Genomic DNA, 20,562 nt, shown 5'->3' on the forward strand with positions numbered 1-20,562 from the left:
CCTGCCTAGAGACCCTTCAGCTAATTGGCTACCTTTAGCTGCAGTGGAGGATGCTGTCCTTTCAGCCATTCGGGAATAAGATGCAACAGGCTGCTGGGTCAGCCTATGCATGTGAAAGGGCTGGATGCCACTTGGTCATTTGCATTAGGCGGCAAAATGTCTTGAGTCATCTCTGGAAAGTAAAAGGTCTTGCCACGTAAGGTGTTGAGCTGCTGTAAGGTGGGTTGTATCCAGTGCTGCAGTTACAAAGTCCCCTTTCTTGTGTGTGCCCGTGCAAATGTGTCCAGGCGTTCCTCCAACACTGGAGTAGATTTTGAGGGTGCATGGAGGGCTCTGGGGGAGAGGAGAGGAAAGGGAAGTTCCATCGCACGAGTGGAAGTCTGTGGCGCTATCAAGCAACTGCGGCACTGGATGTGACCCAGGATCTTGATAACATTCAGTCTTGACCTCCAAATGTAATGTTGCATTCTGGCTAAATTTGGCCTCTGATTTGACAAGTACCCACCTCCCCTGGTGAGTTTCTTATTCTTATTATGACAAATGTTGCATCATTCTAGAACTCTTGGTATCTAATGTTGTATAGCTGGGAAGCAGAGTGGATTCCCATTTCTGTTTGTCAGGGTTGGCCAAGTAATGAGCTTTGCAATGAGCTATGGTGAGCCGCATTACTCTGGCAGGAAATCGAGAGGAGAGAGGCAGAAGAGTGCCTGCCACAGCTATTGTCTGCTAGTGACCCGCTGCTGCTGTGGTTGTGGCTGTTGCTGCTAGCCTGCATGCCCACTATGCCTCAGAGAAGCAATTTAGGGTTCTGTTGGACCACTGCCAGAGATCTAGGGGCTCCCCACTCCTCCCTCTGAAGACGAGACCCTTTCTCAGAATAAGGCATTGTGTTTGAGATGACCTTGAAAGAGCACCTGAGCTGCTGATGCTTTCCTACAGTGCTTTTAACAGAGACTGTTAAACATTAGACACCATTTGCCATTGTTGTGGCAAAGTGGTGGTGGTGGTGAGGTGGTCTCTGAAGCCACCTCCAAATGAATAGCCTCCTGAGAGGCAGTAGTGGGAGGACGATGACAGCAGAGAAGGCAGGGATTGTAGTGGAAGATGGGGGAAGAACAAATGGTGATGCTACTGATGCTACTATCTACCAACAGCAGCCCAGCTGCTGTGGTAGTGATTGATGTAAAGAAGCCTGAGGCTCTTTGGGTCCAGCTGGCAGGATGACCATTATTTTGAATGTTCTGGCATGCCAATAGGTACATCACCTTACCTTCTAAAAGCAGGCTGCACCTGGCAGACTTGTTACCTTGCCACGTGACTGTTGAAGTTTCAGAATGCACCCAAAAAAGAAATCCTCCTGAGGTTGCTTCATCATGTCAGTCTCCATTTCAGACTAACTTTTGAATTCACCAACAGAGGTTTTGTTCTTTATACTAAGAGCGAGAGAGAGGTCTTGCACATCATGTTACCAGCTTGCTCTTTTTTTAAAAAAAAACCTAGTTTCCCTTTAGCCTTTTCCTAGAAATACCGTTGCTAGAAATATTTAGGAACAAAGGAAGGTGCCTTTATAGTAAGTTAGACTACTGGTCCAATATTGTCTATACTGACTGGCAGTAGCTCTCCATGGTTTCAGATAAGAGTCTCTCTCCCAGTCGTACCTAGAGGTGTTGAGGATTGAGCTTATGACATTCTGCATGTGGACTAGATGGTCTATTGCAGAACAGTGGCTCTTTCTGCCAAAAGTCACTTTGCCACCATGGAATTGAACCATGGCAGAGACATCACCTTGCCAACAAAGGTCTGTATAGTTCAAGCTATGGTTTTCCCAATAGTGATGTATGGAAGTGAGAGCTGGACCATAAAGATGCTTTTGAATTATGGTGCTGGAAGAGACTCTTGAGAGTACCATGGACTGCAAGAAGATCAAACCTGTCCATTCTTAAGGAAATGAGCCCTGAGTGCTCACTGGAAGGACAGATTGTGAAGTTGAGGCTCCAATACTTTGGCCACCTCATGAGAAGAGAAGACTCCCTGGAAAAGACCCTGATGTTGGGAAAGACTGAGGGCACAAGGAGAAGGGGACGACAGAGGATGAGATGTTCTCAAAGCTACCAGCATGAGTTTGACCAAACTGTGGGAGGCAATGGAAGACAGGAATGCCTGGCGTGCTCTGGTCCATGGGATCATGAAGAGTCAGACACGACTAAACAACTAAACGACAACAAGAAGTACATAAGTTCCTTGGCCAGATGGATAACTAGATGTGATTTCAGCTCTCTCCCCTCCCACAAACACACACAGTTTTCTACTCTGTGTTATAATCTATGCATAACTTTTTCTGCATGGGTTAGATGTGTACCAGGCAACATTTAGATTTTGTACTATTACTGAAATTAGCTTTGCTGGGAACCATTGGTGAAATTGCAGGATGCAAGTTTAACAAACAGATAATATGATATTGCCCATCTGTAAGGATTAGAAAAGGCTTATTATGTGCTTTGGCCCTTATCACTTGGCTTACGGTGGAAGTTTTTACTCAGGAGAACTTCTGACTGTCCGTATTTTAAAGGAAGAAATTTAGGTCTGTGCAGTTAAAATGATTAGAGCACTCTTTTGCCCCAGTGCAACAAAATTTGAATTTTTTTAAAAAAATTGAAACAGAAACTAACATTTTGTAGATCGGAAAGTAAGTGTGGGATGAACAGATGATTATGGAAAAGATGTATTAACCCCCAGAAAACAAAACAGGATGAATCAGGATAAATGCTCAAAAAATAGGTCAAGGGAAGCAACACCAAGGTAACATTATCAGAGCAAAGAGTCTTCTCAGATTATTTCCCAGTGTGAAAATTATAATGCTATGTGGATAATGAACAGGAGAAATATAAACTAGAATGAGCAGTTGTTTCATAACACAGCCCTGCATTTCAGATAAAATAAGAAGCATGTGGAATATGCTGAGAGCTAGCAGTATTGAAGGTCTTTGGATAATATCTGGTGTTTAATATTCCTTTCAGCTACTCTTGCTGTCTCTGCAGATGAATTCTTCTTTAGGCAGTGTCGGCCTCAGTATTCAAGCTAGTGAAGTAAGGAACAATAAATAATATTCTTTTTGATCCATATTGTAGAGGGAGATGTATTTGAGCGACAAGCAGATTTTACTGTATAGTTTTCTATATTTACACAATTTGAGAAAGTAACATTCAGGGATAAAAAAATTCAGTGGTTCCCCACTGTGATTTATCTGAATAATCTGATACCACTTGCTTCCTATAAGCGTCAAGACTGAGTTAGTGTGATTTTTCTTTTCTGTAAAACATTCAGGGCCGCAATCCAAAACAGAGCTGAGTGTTCTTTAAATTTGTTTCTCTCAGTGCACCAAAATTCTGTGTTGAATTGTGGCCATTGATTTTTAATCTTCCCATTCCCCATTTTTCTGCATTCTAAGTACCATTTTATACATTCAGCAGAATTAAGTATTAAGGTGCTTCCTACTATTGACCTTGATGTTACAATTTCAGATTGTGGATACATGACTGAGTGCTGCCTTTCATATCGGAGTGAGGGGTGGAGAAGCTTTCCTTATACCATAGAAAGCTAGTTTGGCAGGGAGAAGTGTTCAGCTTAAACGTCTCTTATATTAACCTTCAGTGTGTAAAGGGAGTTTTTAATCCATGGGAAAGTGTCTAGGCTGGGGTAATAAAGTTTGGAAACTCTGAAGTGCTATAAGAATAACCCGATGATTAGGATCAAAGCTGGTGATCTTTTCCATAGTCTTCCAGTCTTGAGCTTCTTGAGGTATTAGTGTGTTCAAGGGAACTGTACTATTCATACTGTAAAAGGTAAAAGTAAAGGACCCCTGGATGGTTGAGTCCAGCTGAATTCAACCATGGGGTGTGGCGCTCATCTCTGCTTTCAGGCCGAGGGAGCCAGCGTTTGTCCGCAGACAGTTTTCCAGGTCATGTGGCCAGCATGATTAAACTGCTTCTGGTGCAACAGACACCATGACAGACAGAGCAGCGCACATAAACGCCATTTACCTTCCTGCTTCAGCAGTACCTATTTATCTACTTGTGCTGGCATGCTTTTGAACTGCTAGGTTGGCAGGACAAAGCGACAGAAGCTCACCCTGTCACAGGGATCCGAACTGCTGACCTTACAATTAACAGCATCACCTGTGGCCCACTACTGTAGTACTGAACAAACTATGCTAGTTTTGTTAGAATTTAGAGTTTTGAGAAACTGTAGTAATAACCAGCACAATGAAGACTAGCTTTCCCCCAGCCAGCTGTAGAGTGGAAAATGTCTGGATTACAGGGTAAGAGGATGCAAAATAATATTCTACCCACATTCCGTGATGAGGGCTAATCATAATGGTGTGAGAGGCACTGCCTGACGTGTTCTTCAGAAACTGGGGGACTAGTTTGATAGGACCAAAACAGGATCCTAAAGAACTCTGCAGACCTTGAGAACTGTTTTTAAATTTGATTTCAAAATGGGAAGAAAAGCCAAAAAAACAAAAAAAGGAATGGAATGGAATGGAAGGCTCTTTCCATTGGAATAGTAGCTGATTTAATACAGAATCCGTGAATGGAATAGCTGCCTCATGGTTTTATCAGTATGTAATGAAAGTGAGAAGAGTTCATAAAATCAATATTGGATGAGTTACTGATGCAATCTCTGTCTGTTCACCAGTCGCAATCATTCTTTTCTTCTGAATCTGCTGCAGCATATATCCTTTTTGATAAGGAAAGACCGTCCCCCCCCCCCCATGCGCCATGCCAGGGTGTTTTCAGAATGTTACAGATTGCGCATCACTAATAACAGACTGAAGAGTCTTTCATGCTTCCAGGGAGATATGAGTCAGTCACACATTTCCCCCTCCCCAGCTCCCATTAACATTTTGAAGGTGAACTATCAGTGGGGAATAAAAGTAATTCTTTCTCTTTGATTGCTTACTTCCTCTTCCAAAATTAACGTGTATCAGAGTTGTTTAATCTGCAATCATTTTTCATAGGTAACTTTGCTTTGTCCCCACCCATTATGAAATGTTTTAAGTGCCAGATCAGAAAACATCCTATTTACAGATGCCCTTTTAATTGCCAAGCACCATTGTGCCGTTTCACTGAAATAGAAGTGTGTCACCATGGAAACAAACAGGCTCAGGATTCCAGGGTTGCCATACCTCTGAATAGTCAACATTTTCAAGTGGCATTGATTCAGTGACATTGATTCAGAGATTTTGGTTCTTTTGCCTTGCATGCATTACAACAATTAACCTGCGATGGTTGATTGTCCTGCTGGAAAGAGCAGAGGCCTTGAACATATAGGGAGGTAGAGCACGTACTTTGCACATAGCTGTTGCCAGGTCCAGTCATCGGAATTTCCAGATAAAACATCCAAGTACCAGCTGATCAGAGTGGCCTCTGCTGGAGAAGTGATGCAAACCATGATTTGCACTTGGCCCATTTCAAACAAACCATAGCTGAGCTTCACTGTAGTTGGGTTTGGAAGAAATGACAAACTGCAGTTAATTTTTAAAAAAACTTAAAGTGAAAGCATCCATGCTTCTCTTTTGCCAGCATCAGGAGAGGAGAGGAGAGGAGATGGAAGGAGGTATGTGGCAATGATGCTTTTGTGGCTCATACCCATCACTGTAATCCATGGTTTATCGTGACATTCAAACCAGCCCAACAAATGTGTGTTTCTCCTCATAAGGGCTTCAGACAGGGGTCTCTCCCAGTCTTACCTGGAGCTGCTGGGGATTGATCCTGGTGTGTTCTGCATGCCAAGCAGGTGCTTTGCCATTGATCCATGGCCCCCTTTCCCCTGTAGTCAGTATGGTGCTTACTAAAAGTTGTTGCACAAAAACTCCCTTCATCCCTGATCATTGGCCATGCTTTCTGGTGCTGATGGAAGTTGCTGTCCAACAGCATATGGAAAGCACCACATTGAGTACCCTGGGGGATGCAGTGTTAAAATCCAGACTCTGACAATGCCTTCCTATGTAAACCTGGGCAGTTGTGCCACTTCTATTCTCTACCCATCCCAGAGATCACCACAATGGTCCATTGCACTCCAGACAATTTAAAAGAATATTTTTAAGGGTTACAAAACCTTCTACGTGTTGTTGGCAAGGGAAAATCTAGGTATAAAAATGAGAATTCTCTGGATTCCAAGATCCAAGGTTAGGGCAAGTACTCTTTGGTGAGAGAACCCCAGCAGAGATTTAAAACCACAAAATATGTAGCAAAGTAAAAAGTGGAATACTCCCCTCTTACCCTAGCATGGAAAAAGAACACATATTTGTTAAGTTAAAAATGGTTTACTTACAAACTCTCCAAAGGTCAGATTCATATGATTTCCTGTACAGCATTCAGGCAGTAAAAATTGGCTTGGTTTTGGTGGTGAAAGTTCCTAAATTATTGTTATAGAAACTCAAGAGAGGCTTGTTAGAGCCATGCGGCTAAGCTGGAGCAACCAGCTTAGCCTCCTCACACACTGAGTTCATCAGGTAGGCTGAAGGGGAACAAAGGCTAAGGCTGGCAGAGCAGCTTATTCTGTGGTCTTAACCCCTTCATGCATTAATTAGACTTAAGCGTGTTGGTTATATGAGGCTAGTTATCCCACACTAAGTCGACCCATTGCTGAAATGGACTCCACTGGTCATTTAAGAAGAATGTCATAATTTATTAAAACAGCATCAAAACAATCGGTCAATCAGAATTCCCAAAACTTGGGTAAAAAAAAAATGTACTTAGCATGCTTCAGAATATGTGCATATTTTTCACTTTAGTCTTTTCTGTGTGCTCCTTGCATGTCTAGACAGTAGTATTTATTCTAATTATTTTTAGAGCTGCTCCCATTTATTGCTCTTGCTAGTTTCTAATTCTCAGCTAGGTGTGCCTTTTCCTCCACTGGCATCTACCTAGGGATATTGATCTTTATGACCTGTTGCTTTCTTCTGTAGGCTAGTTAATTACACTTTGTGCAAACTGAGAAGAGAGAGTGCCTCTAGAATAATTGCTTGTCTGCATCGCTGCTGAAAGGGCTCGAAATCATCTATCAGACTAATTTGAATGGAGGCAAGAGTAGCTCTGCAAATGAGTTTTGTATGTGATAATGCAGACAAACCATCTCTTAGCCTATAGAGGTTGCGTGATGTGTTTTCTCTTGACCAACTAATACATCTGGGAGTTTTCTGTCCCCTTCTGAGTGTTTTTAAATATTCTGCGGGAGTAAAGCACCTCGATCAAACTTATGTTGTGTTTACTGGCAAGGACTAACACTTTGTAAGTGTTACCCACAAGTGTCATTGCATGCTTCTCAGTGCCAGATTGGTTTATGTTTATCTTGTGATGTCCAAAGACTACTTTAAGGCCCAGGGCACCTCTGTTCATCCCAGCCAGTTCTGGGGTGGACTTTAAAGGCACATACCATTAAGCCTACATGTTCTGATAGTGCAGAAGGTGGGAAGAAGAGGGCTTTCTTCACCATACACAGGAAAGTGGTCTAAGGCAGTGCAACTTCCAATCCAGCCCAATGTTTGCATTGCAAAAGTAACTCTTTGACAGGAGTGAGCCAGCACTGTTAACTCTTATTAGCAAGAACATAATCTGCACAGACTTGGTGGAGTGTCAGGCCTAATGAGCACAGCAGCAGATTCTTGGTAGGTCTGGCCCCAATGGATCATTTGCTGAGACTCAAAGTTCCTGCCTCTCCACAGCTATTTAAGTTCCCTTCTCTCCAGGGCTTTTTACAAGCAATCAGAGACTGTGCCTGCATGAAGCCAACCTCTCCTACACCCTTTTCATGCCTCTTCTGGATCTGGGAGACAAGCAGGGAGGGGAAGTTTGTCACAGCAGGAGGTTGAGGCACCCATAACTCTGCACCAGCCTGACTCATCTCTGCCTCTTGGCCTCCCACTCTCCTTCTTCAGCCTCTGCCTCTGGACTTCTCTCTGCCACAGACTCCCCCAGCTCACTAAGCTCTGTTGCCTCCTCAGCTTCCAATATCTCTTCCCAATCTTCTCCCTCCTTCTCACTCATCATTGTCCCACCACCACTCCCTGTGTCCTGAGCCTTCTCTTCTTGGGGGGTTCCCCAGCTGGTTCCTCGCACCATTCCTTTGCGTCCAATCAGTCCATGACACTCTTGGAGGATCCAAGTCATGTTCATGAGTCACTTGATCTGAGCATGCCTCCTACCTCTTATAGCCTTGACAATCTGCCCAGTGACTCAGTCTCAGGGCTGAACCATAGGCAGCAGTCTAGTGGGAGCTGGGAGCCAGAGGTCGTGGGACTAGCTGGTAGTCAGGATCAAAATAGAGGAGATAGGGCTGAGGCACAAGCCGGAAGTGAGAACCAAACAATAATAAATGATACAAGATCACATTAACACGTGTGGGGCTCATGCAAGGCTTAGCTGGAACAGGAAGTCCATGGCCTGATGGTACTTCACCGAGAAGCTGCTGCTTGAAATGTAGTGGTTGACCATGCTGGGTAACTGCACATGGACTCAGCAACAGGTGGACTTATTGGAAGGTGGGTAATTTTCTTGTCCCTCCATTTGAGAGTGATCAAATGAATATTTCAGCCACAGCTGAGACTGAAAGGGGACAGCAGTGCCAGAACAGTTAGTCATTCAAACACCCAGGAGGCATCCTCCTTGGATTTCCCTGGACTGGCAGAGAGACTTTAGTTATTAGAATCATTTGGTGGTGGTGTTTTCATGGTGCACTTGCAGTTCTTTCATGGGCATAAGTGATGTAGCATTTGAAGTATGCGCTAAACAAGAGTGGCACAAGTAAAACGTTCTACCCATAAGGATGGGAGGTCACAGTCTTGAGGGATACTAAAGAGTCTTCTCAATAGTTCATTCACTAGGCATCCCCCCCATCTCTTTTTGTTTCTGTTTTGAAGGTCACCTTAATTTAAAGGTTCCTCTCAAATAAAATGCTTCTACATTTCATTTCAAAGAAATGGCTTGCAGCGCTGTCAGAATAATTTGTGCGTTTGTGTGTGCTGAAATATACCAAAGGCCTTGAAAGACATACCAATTCTTGATTGTTGTTTTTTTTTTTTGAGTTGCAGGTTTTCCCCAGATGTTAAAAAAGAGTGACAAATAATTATAAATAAGAAAAGAAATATATGTGGAAGCAAAACATTATCTCTAGATCCTGAGAAGGGTTTTATGTTGACTTGGTGAGCAATCATGTATGTATGTTTGTGTGTGTGTGTGTGTGTAAATTCCAATTTAGCTGGAAGAACTTGAGTTCATTTGTACTGAATCATTTCACTGAATGTCCTATGGTGTTGTAGAGCTGTGTCTTGTCATTACCCTAGAATCTAAACTGTAGCATTTTATGTGATGCACCACCAGGGCAATGCATCCTCATGAGTTTACAGCTATTCTTAGAAGTGATAGATATGAAGAAGCAGGCACAAAAGAGCTGTAATAGATGGTGGTGGGAAATACAAATATGGAATATACTAATAACATTGGGACTTCCCTGAGCCAACTTATGGATTTCCACAAATGTAAACAATGCACTTAGTACAGACAATAAGTTTCCATTGACATAAGTTGCCACAATGGGACTTCTTTCCATTGACATAAGTTGCCACAATGGGACTTCTGCAGTTTCAGCTTTGGCCCAATATGTTGTACAGACCCAGTGCTTTCCCCCCTAGAAAAATAGGTGCCAGTACTCACCATGAAGTTGTTACAGTAAGTGCCACACTTTTAAACAAAAAATAATGAGGTGCTGGTACTGTGTACCCTTGAGTACTCCCTGAAAAAAGCACTGCACAGACTTATTAATTTCCTTCCAAGTTAGTTTTGAAAGTTCAAGCCCACCATCTTAATTAAAAATGGCATCTGATAGGATCCAAACAAAGACCAAAACCTATTTCTCAATCTCAAGAACCATCATACCAAACTGGAATGAGGATATTTGTCCAAATCGGTGCAATTTGGAGCCGTCGTACCAGACTGGGTGATAAGATCTTCAGAGGCATCCAAATCGGCACAGTTTGGTGTGGTTTGGCTTGCTATCTGTGTTCTAAAAAAAATGTCCAGCATTCAAACATAGACAAAAACACTTGTTCCTCAGTATCAGGAGCCTTCATGCCAAATGGGGCAACAATATTTCAAGTGGCATCGAAACACAGAGAGAGCAGATGGGTGGACAGACAGCTTTCCAAATTATACAGATAAGTAAGATGGTAGATTAGGAAGTTGTCAAAGATTAGAGGGTATTAGTTTAGTTGAAGTGTCATGGCAGCATGAAGCCAGCTGTAATGTTGTATTAGCTACATGGTGTTGACCGCAGCAAAATATTTAATGATGGCAATATAATTATATTAGTTCCTGAATTCTAGCTGCTGCCTGCAGCTGCTGTGTTTGATGATTTTGTGCTATCACCTAATGAAGAGGCATAATGGATCTATGAATATAGTTGTTGGGGTTTGTTGTCAAAGCTGGATAAAAGATAAAACAAGATGCAGCAATTAAATTAAAAGAAGACATGAGACACAAGATATAGGTCCCTACCACATCCAGGTAGTACAGTGGCTAGCCTTTTAACACCTGCTTTCTTAAATACATAATTCTAGTGGTAAAATACCAAATTAAACTCAGTATTGGAAGATAAAATGCAGTCTCTCAAAATACTAAGGTTGATAAGAATTTTGTGGCCATGTTCACAGCTAACTAGGGCTGCCATATTTCAATAAGTGAAAATCCAGACACATAAGTTGTTATGCCTTTTTGGCAAAGTTGTTGTCATATCTCCCGATTTTCCCGGACATTATGCTGATGTCCACCCAGACACTGCTTCTGACTGCAGTATTCAGGGTATGTCCAGGAAATTCCAGGTGTATGGCAGCCCTATATTTAACCATAGTATAGTGGGAACAAATCTAGTAAGCCTCAGAAAATGTTGGGCTTGTGAAATTCCTCCCCCCACACCTTGTGAGGCTATTAGGATAAGTTAAGAAGTGTTTGCCTAACTCCAGCTTGTTGTGTTGTCCAAATGGTAAGCCAACTTGAAATCATGATTCACTGTGAATGGCTTGGTCTGACTCATTCAAACAACAAGACTATCGTTCAGTGCAGGAGTGGGGATGTTTTTAATGTTGGGGGCTGCATCCCCTTTGAGGAATCTGTCGGGGCCCATATGACAGCAATGGCCTGTCTCCCTCTCTTCTCCCTCCCTACCCAGCAGGCTGAGTTACGAAGGGACAGATTACTCTTGCCAGAGATATGAACGGATCACTTACGGAGAACTTTGCCAATTTTTTTTAGCCTGTGTACACAGCCCTTAAAAGTATTTAAGCTACCTAATATCACACATACAGTTCTCTTGATGGTACAAACAGTGGCAGGAATCATACACGCATTAATAGAGAGCTAGATAGAACAATGGTTTGACCCGGCGTAATACATCTTCCTATGTTCCTGTCTTTAGCAGAAGCTGTCTACATAATGACCATAAGAATAAGATGGAATGGGTAATGGGAAAATAGAAGCAGCCAAGGAATGTGCCTCCTACATGACAACTTTTATTTCTGGCCTTTAACTAAGATGCTGAATCAAAGTGTTGGATGGTTTATCTTTTTTAAAAATGTCATCTTTTTTTTTTTACCATGACCGCAGGTGGGAGAAAATATATATATCTCCCCCCCCCAGCTGATGCCTCTGCAAATCACAATTTGGGAGAAGTACTCTGTCTGGCAACTAGCCAGGGGGATCCAGGCTAATCTTTGCTTTGATGTTGTGAGGCTCTGTCTGCCCACTGTGACAAGATTGCTGGCTGTTTTGCAGACAAACCTACTCTTATTCCACTTGACCTCAGGGGGTCTACTAGTTTTGACTTCAGAGTCAGAGCTGAAATATGCAATGGGTGCAGTAAGCTCTTTCTTGCTAATAGATGTGTATAAGTATTCTGGCCATAGTGTACGAGTTTGGGTCTCCCACAAGGGCAACTGTACAATCCTTAAATAGAAAGCTTATGTGGCTGCAGTTGCAGAGAAGCATGCCATTGCTTGAATGTTAGAGGCAACACTTCCTCCTCCACAACTCCTCCTTCACAATGATTATTAAAGTGTAAGATGGGGAAGCGACTGAGCAAACATTATTTAATATTGTGCTTAATTTTTTAATCCCGCCTTTCCCTTTCCAAGTTCAAGAGACATAGAGCTTTACATAAAAGTCTAAAAACACTAACGCAGTTGTAAATCCTGGCAGTGAAAATGGCACAGGACACATAAACCATCTGCCATAAAAAACCTCTGTTTCAAAATACGTGGCAGAGCAGATGTGCCTTGTGTCGCTTGTGAAAAGCTACAAGCAATGCTCATTTGGTGACCCTCCATTGGCCGATCATTCTGCAGACTCCATCTATTGTTCTTTTCCAGATGGGTCTCTGAGCAGGACTTCCTCCACAGATAGTATGGTTGTGGGAGGGTGAGAGGAAAGAGAGAGAATGTATATTGAATTATAGCTCTTGCATAGCAGATTTGCAAAGCAAGCTGTTGTTGCTTCCACACAACAGCCCCCAAGCACAGGAGAATTAAACTAAAAGTTCCACATAAACACTTGCTTGAATGTTGTATTATTGAGCAACAAAGAAGGAAAGGTTCAGACGCTTGGACCGTATGATTGCCTCTACTGAGGTACAAGCAAATGCGGAGGAAAAGGGAGAAATTGTATTATCTAAAAGCCCGAGTTGTTTTAAGAACATAAGAGCCTTCTAGGTCAGAACAGCTGTCCATCTAGTCCAGCACCCTGTTTTCACAGTGGCCAACCAAATCCCTATGGGAAGTCAGCAAGTAAGCGAGCCCCTCCTGCAGTTGAACTGCATTACTTCTGAATATAGGGAGGTGGAGGTGGAGGTGGAATATAGGTATTGCAGCAAACAGCCATTGAACGCCTTATTGTCCAAGAAATGATCTAAGTCTCTTTTAAAGCCACCCAAGTTAGTGGCTGTGATATACCACGTGAAGAAGTACTTTTGTTTGTCCTGAATCTTTTAACATTCAGCTACATTGAATGTTTGTGAGTTTCAGTAGAGAGAGGGAAGAAAACTTTCTCCACACACTGCATAGTTTTATACAACTGTTTACTTGACTTTTTTCTAAACTAAAATGCCCCAAACCTTTCTTCATAAGGGAGTTGCTCCATCCACTTGATAATTTTCATTGGGGTTTTTTCAAAACTATAGATGTGTTTTATGATTTGTATATATTCACATTATGCATTATGATATATGACATCTTTCCCTAAACTAAAAAAAACACCCACTTTTTTATTCTGAAATATTGTATTTAATCAGTCTTCCAAGGGGGCACAGTGTGGGGCACACAGAGGAATCATGGCCTGCAACAATGAAAGAATCCATAGTGCTAAAAAAACAGATAAAATGTTTCCTCATAATGCAACAGTTGAACATGATGCTCAGTGATAGGGGATTACAGATTAAAATGAGTTGCGTTCAGAGCTCAATTTCCTTCCATGCATGGTTCATCTCTTTTTGGATGTTAGCTGCTTAGCTATGTGTTCACTGGCCCAAAAATTCTTTCAGGAACTTAGTCAAGCAAAGAAAGTAGAAGCTGAGTCCTTGGGAGAGGATGGAAGAGAACATTGTTCAGTGTAGTGGAAGGTGGGATTTGAAAAAAAAATAGCAGTTGAGACATGGCCTGATTCTGAAGAGATTCCCCAAGGAGTCTGTGCTCTGAGGTGACTGGCAAGCCAGACAACCAAAAGGGCAAACGAGTGCAATGCACGCTGAAATGTCACAGCCATCATGAAAATGCTGGTCTAAAAATAAATGCATTTCATTTGCTGTAGTCTGAATGAAATGGTGGATGCAGGATAAGGAATGAGAAGGAAACAGATTCTCAAAAAAGCTCTTGGATGAGTGTTCATAGTGTCTAATTAATTCATCTCACATTTTCCACATTTTTGATCATCTGCTTTTTATGTGTCTGCCTCTAGCAGTTAACAATGAAATAAGGCTTCACCTTAAAAAGTGATTTCACTTGCTTGGGAAAAACTCTCTCCCTGATCACTGCCCAGACTACATTCAGGCAGGGGAGAGCCATGTAAACATTCACTTCCAGATGGCATGATCCTATACATGTGTATTCAGAAGCAAGTCCCTTTGAGTTCAATGGGGCTTTGCTCCTGAGTAAGTGGGTAGAGGAATGCTGCTTATGTGAAGACAATTAGTACGGTATTCTGTTTTTGGATTATTATTTTTCACGCTCTCCTTAATGTCAGAAGAGTCTGCTGGATAAGACCAAAGGTCAACAGATGCCTATGGAAAGCTCACAGGCAAAACAACACTCTCCTCACTTGTGGTTCCCAGCACCTGCTTTTCAGAGACATCCTGCCTTCAGTCCTGGAGATGCTACATAGCCATAATAACTCTCCCTCCATGGATTTGTTTAACCCTCTTTTAAAGCCATCCACTTTGATGGCTATCATAGGTGGGGAACTACAAATATATAACAGTTGCAAACACATCTTCTATAGAACAGAATGCTACTACAGTGGTACCTCAGGTTAAGAACTTAATTCGTTCCGGAGGTCCGTTCTTAACCTGCAACTGTTCTTAATCTGAAGCACCACTTTAGCTAATGGGGCCTCCTGCTGCCACCGTGCGATATCTGTTCCCTTCCTGAAGCAAAGTTCTTAACCTGAGGTACTATTTCTGGGTTAGCGGACTCTGTAACCTGAAGCATATGCAACCTGAAGCGTATGTAACCCGAGGTACCACTGTAATACCATTCATTTTTATTTTTATTTTAAATGAGGTCTATCATTATCACCCCCTTTTCCTCCTTAATGTGGCATAGATGGTTCTCCCCCTACCCATTTTATTACCAAGCAGGTAACATACTTCTCTGTGTTGCAGATGCTACACCATTTATTAATCAGACTCTTTCTTTATGTGGTGACTCTTTCTTTGTTGATTTGTCGCTTTTTTGTACACTTTCCATTACAAAAGTAGATGTGATGGCTGTTGAAATGCGTGCAATCACCCTTTTGCCAATTCGTTGTTCAGGGATCTCAGTTACCTCTTGGTAAGGTCCAGAAGCAAGCACAGGGTTAAATGCCTTTTGTGCAGAAGGTGCTAAGAATCCCAGCTATGGAGGTACTTCTGTATTTGGGAACCAGTCCAGGGTTTTGTTATGCTGGCACTTGATTGGCCAAGAAGGCCATATTACAGCTTATCATGGGACAATAATAATTCACATTTGAATAGTACTCTGGATGTGCTTAACTGTCCAAGGCCTCCTCTGCATGGGGGAGAGCCAAGAGGCTATCCTTTCATGTCAGGGGCCACAGCTTAGTGGTAGAACACAGACCTGGCATGTAGAAGGACCCAGGTTCAATCCACTCTCTCAGGCCAAAGGACCAGCCAGGAGGAGATGGAAAACACCAGGAAGACCTTGCTGGCAGTGGCTATTTCAGAGCACACAGCACGAGGCCAGGAGAGCCAATGGCCTGACCTCAATACAAGGCACTTTCATATGACACTTCTAATTGCCACTGGAAACTTTCTCTGCATAGTAATTGGCACTGCTGGAACCTGGGGAAGTTTTGAAAAGAAAATGCCTGCAAAGTTCTATCCCAATTATCATCAGAGTGAGCTTCTTTTGCCTGCTGAGCTCTGTTCTATAATGGTTTTCCCTTGATGGCGGAGTGTAATTGAATGTGACATGATGTAGGAAACTTGGAAGCTGCAGATAGCAACCTCCATTTGACTTGATTGTGATCTAAAGCTTTTGTGCCCATCAACAGACTGTTACAATAAATAAAATATTCCTATGTACAATGCTTTAGAAACTAAGTGCTTCATAAGAATAAAAATGCAGGCTGAACTTGGAAAGTTAACCTATACTGCAACAATTTTTATATTTTCTGGCACCCTGACCCAGCCATAGGTAAAGGTAAAGGGACCCCTGAACATTAGGTCCAGTCGTGGCCGATTCCAGGGTTACGGCGCTCATCTCACTTTATTAGCCAAGGAAGCCGGCGTACAGCTTCCGGGTCATGTGGCCAGCATGACTAAGGTGCTTCTGGCAAACCAGAGCAGCACACGGAAACACCGTTTACCTTCCCGCCAGAGCGGTACCTATTTATCTACTTGTACTTTAACGTGCTTTTGAACTGCTAGGTTGGCAGGAGCAGGGATCAAGCAACGGGAGCTCACCCCATAACGGGGATTCGAACCGCCGACCTTCTGATCGGCAAGTCCTAGACTCTGTGGTTTAACCCACAACGCCACCCGCGTCCCTCCTGACCCAGCCATACTTTGCATTATTTCTTTTTGAACTGTGCTTAGAGGAACTTTTTTGCTTAGACAAATTCCCTGTTGTTGACCCCCCTCTCTCTGTCAGCAACCCTCCTGTGAGCAGAGAGTTACACTCCCAAGAGACAGCTGCATATTACATAAGGGACCAACTGGATTGGCCTTTTGTGTTCAGTTGTATGCTTTCCTTTTATGTTGTACTTGCATTTTGTTTTCATATTGGAAATTCTCCTATAATTATGTCCCCAGCTGTGGGTGATGACAGCTACTCTGCATGACTACAATGAGGTTTCCCACTCTCATCAATACACAGTTAGCAGTTAATCTAGAGATACTTATTTAATCTTGCTAATAGTCTCTCTCTCACACGTACACACAAAAATTGTTCTACCTGGTAGATAATTTTCCCCCAGTTGCTCTTTAAGCCTCAAGAATTTCTGGAACAACTGCAGAGTGGAAGGCAACTTTCGCATAGTTGAGTTCATTCCTGGAATTGGGCATATCTGTTTTGGGATGTAGCATGGGATAGAAACAGCTGACTCCAACAAAGATTTCTTCTTGCCATTTTTGCTAAGCTTTATTTGAATCAGTTCACCCACTAACCAATAGAATCCCATGATTCAGTAGCACCCCTTATAAGTACTGGAGAGCAAAAACACGCTTTTAAGGAGAAGGTTACAGGTTTATGATAATGAACTGAGCACATGCTTTACTTCAGGAACTTCTATCTTTCACCTTTGGTTTAAAAAGACCACAAGTCATGGGCTGGAGAACATTGCCTGTGTGTGCAAGAGTTGCTGCCTATCCAGAACATAGCTGTCAATGTTTCCCTTTTTTAAAGGGAAATCCCCTTATTCCGAATAGGCTTCCTTGCAAGAAAAGGGAAAAGTTGACAGCTATGATCCAGAATCCTTGGTAAGGCAGACCCAATGATTTTGTACGGCAGTTTTGAATGTAGGAGTAACAATGTACAGTAAGGTGCTCTTACTGACCTTTGTATTCTCCCCTTCGATGAGGAAGGCTGGGAATGATTCCTCTCTGAAATCCCAGAGAGAGCCTTTGTCAGTCAGTGTAAACAATACTGAGCTAGATGGATCAAAGCTCTGTATAAGGCAGCTTCCTATGTTCCTGTATGTATGCATGTTGCAAGATCGGAAGCAACATTCACATTTCTTTTTACTCACTCATAATATCTGAAATATTCTTTGGCTTTATGTTCCAGAGCAGTGGTCCCCAATTGGGGGTCTGTGGCACCACACACATAACAAAAACTACCATAGAGAGATCAACATTTTCAAAATTAGGGTGCCCATAGATTGGCATTTGAAAAAGAGGGGTTCTGGAGTACTTAGCTAATTGGGAGACACTGTTCAAGAGACTTCACCTCGGAACAGAAGCACAGAAGATTGCTCAGAACTGAAGTGAAATAAGCTCCTGTTCGAAAGGTGGTGACTATTCCTCCCCCAGTCTTACCCGGTGCTGCCTCGGAGGACATGACGTCCTGCCTGCTTTAATCAGACTGAGATAACTATCTCCTATATGCAGTTACTACTTATAAATCGCTAATGAAGGCTGCTGCAGTAGTCAGGGCAATCTTTTCTGGAGAGAATGTGTGGGAAGAACACCTGCCATTGTTGCAGACTGTTGCTTCCAACTGTCTTTCTGACAAGGAGGATATGTGGGAAGGAGGGGAGGAATGGAATGGGAAGGGTGGGCTATATATAAACCACTGATAAAGTGGGTCCTGTGACAGTCCAAGAAAATGCACTGCTGCAAGACAACGAACAGCAGGTCTTCTGCCTCTCTGCACCTCTTTTTAAATGACTGCAGATATTGGGCGCTGAGGAGGAGATGTGGCAGAATGAAAGAACATGGAGTCTGTCTGTTCTCAATGAAATAAAAATACAAAAATAAAACCATGATATCATGCAATTATGGAGGACTTTCATCTTTGTCCCATGTGCTTAAGCTTACTATAGGACTAAAATTGATTAAGTGGCTTACAGTGGGATGCATTTTATTTATTTATTACATTGTTTTTAATCCTGCCTGTAAGGAGCTCAAGGCCAGTGCACACGGTTCTCCTCTCCGTCCTTTTTATGCAGACAACAGCCCTGTGAGGTAGGTTATGTTGCTTGACCCAAGATCACCCAGTGAGCTTTATGACTGAGTGGTGATTTGGATGCAGTCCCTGATCCTAGTCCGGTACTCTTTAACCAGTAGATCCACCCTGTCTAGAAAGGTGCCCCTTTTAGTTAAGCCTATGAGTCTGCATTTCAAATATCGCTCAGCAGTAAATTCATGTGGTGACCTTGTAGGAATGGGCCCATCACGAGAATCCACTTCACTCAGTGGTTCTGCTCCTGGTGTGATATCGGCCAATAACAGGCAGTATGTTTTGTTCAGATTCAATTCTGACATCTCTGGATAGACAGAATCCGCCACTTGTCCTTCAGATGCTCTTACATTTACAACCTGTTAGCTTCTGGGAAATGATGTAGGGTGGGTTGTTGCTCTGCAGTTTGAAAAAAATGAACACTGCCTCTGTTGAGTTGTGCTTTTGGCCAGCTATTAATACTACATTTGGAGTTTTGGTCCGAAGCAGTGGATTCTCATAATCTCGAAATTTCCTCCCGCCACCAAATACCATCATTTAATTTTTTTTTATTATTAGTCTGTATAGTTTGGTAATGTTAGACATCTTCTTGACAGGACCTATCTTGGCCTTTCCTTGTTTCACCCAACAGTGTTTATGCAGTGGATGCAGTGCCGGATTTACGTATAAGCTAAACAAGCTATGTCATAGGACCCCACTCTCTTGGGGGTTCCAAAAAAATGTAAAGAAAAAAATGGATATATATTTCCAAAATATAAGAAACAAATAAAATAAAACTTACATATAGCAACAGTGTTTTTAATATACTTCTTCATAATTTTATTTCAGTTCAACAATTACTTTGATAAAATACACATTTTGTTATGTACAAATGGCTTTAGATACCTATTACGTCCATAAATTACCATATATCATATATTCAACACAAAAAACAGCAACAGTTTGTTGTTGACAAAGGACAGCTGGACATATAAAGGGCCCCATTACCTTCAGTAGCTTAGGGCCTCATCAAACCTAAATCCAGCCCTGGCTGGATGTATATGTTTAAAACTTAATGTCCTAGCTCCCTCCCAGCACATGCAGATAGAGGCTCTTCTTATTTGGAAGCAAAGAACAGATCTTTATTCACCACAAGTAACCATACAGGCTCAGCAACAGCAGACACAGCACTCAGGAGTTACGATTCAGGAATAGGGCAAGAAGTTCAGAACTGGATGGAAGTTGTGAAGATGCCCCAGCCTGTTTCAGCACATCTCCCACCAAACTTTTAAAGATAAGGCGTTGTACGCTCATTCACGAGACGTCATAGCTTTGTGGGAATATTGAGATTGCAAGTCCTCACTCCTTTGGTGCAGGTGGCTCTGCTCCCATCAATGAAGGCAGCGTCTGATTCTAGGTGACAAGACCATCCTGTTCAGTCTCGACCATCTCCTGGTCAGCCTCCCATCCCAACTGATCAAAGCTCTGCTTCCCCTTCCACAACAACTGGTGGAAATAGAAGATCCCCCCACCTCCTCCAACCCAGGCTCCCACAATTTAGCCCCCCCCCCAATATATGTTTATTCTTCCTTTTCTATCAGCCCAAGACCAGCAGCACTGTGGGACTCATGACATAAGGATGAAATAATATTGATGTGCTGGTCTTGTGACTGAAGAGAGAAAACACTAGGGATTCAGCTCTTGCCATGTAGAAGTGTGAATCAGATAAGTTGACCTTTAAATGTGAACTGAGTTGAATTTCTTCCCACCACTAATTTTGAGGGAGAATGCTAATTTAACTGCCAATTTCTGCATGGGTTTTGTGGGGAAGCTATTCACAAAGTAATCCAGAAATAGGGCAAATCTCACAAATGGGATATATTTATTTACACAGGGCATTGGGATGTGAATGCCCTAGGGATCGGCAGTGTCAGTATGTTAAGGTTTTCAGAAATGTAATTTTGAAAAGGTTTCAATTAATGTTCTGTGATTATTGCATTTTTATGATGCCGCACACCACCCTTGGCTCTCATGGGGCCCAAATGTGTGACTTAGTCCATAATTTAAAAAGTTTCTCTCTGTCCTCAGTTCTTTAAACCGGCCTTAATCACAAGGAACCCTGCGTGCAAGACCTGTACAAGCAATGC

General features: G+C 42.5%; 1 protein-coding gene and 1 long non-coding RNA gene across 6 annotated transcripts in view; one reads left to right on the plus strand and one right to left on the minus strand.

The window, feature by feature from the left end:
• Window positions 1-20,562, plus strand: part of DCLK1 (doublecortin like kinase 1) — a 200,292-nt gene that overhangs the window by 54,743 nt on the left and 124,987 nt on the right. The window lies entirely within an intron of this gene.
• LOC309369014 lies at window positions 9,623-17,963 on the minus strand. Its single transcript, XR_014168010.1, has 3 exons — window positions 17,794-17,963; window positions 17,313-17,358; window positions 9,623-9,687 (listed from the first exon to the last, which is right to left on the minus strand). It is a non-coding gene; the product is annotated as an uncharacterized lncRNA (long non-coding RNA).

This window comes from Podarcis melisellensis (genome assembly GCF_964234715.1).
Source record: "Podarcis melisellensis genome assembly, chromosome: 4".
NCBI lineage: Eukaryota > Metazoa > Chordata > Lepidosauria > Squamata > Lacertidae > Podarcis > Podarcis melisellensis.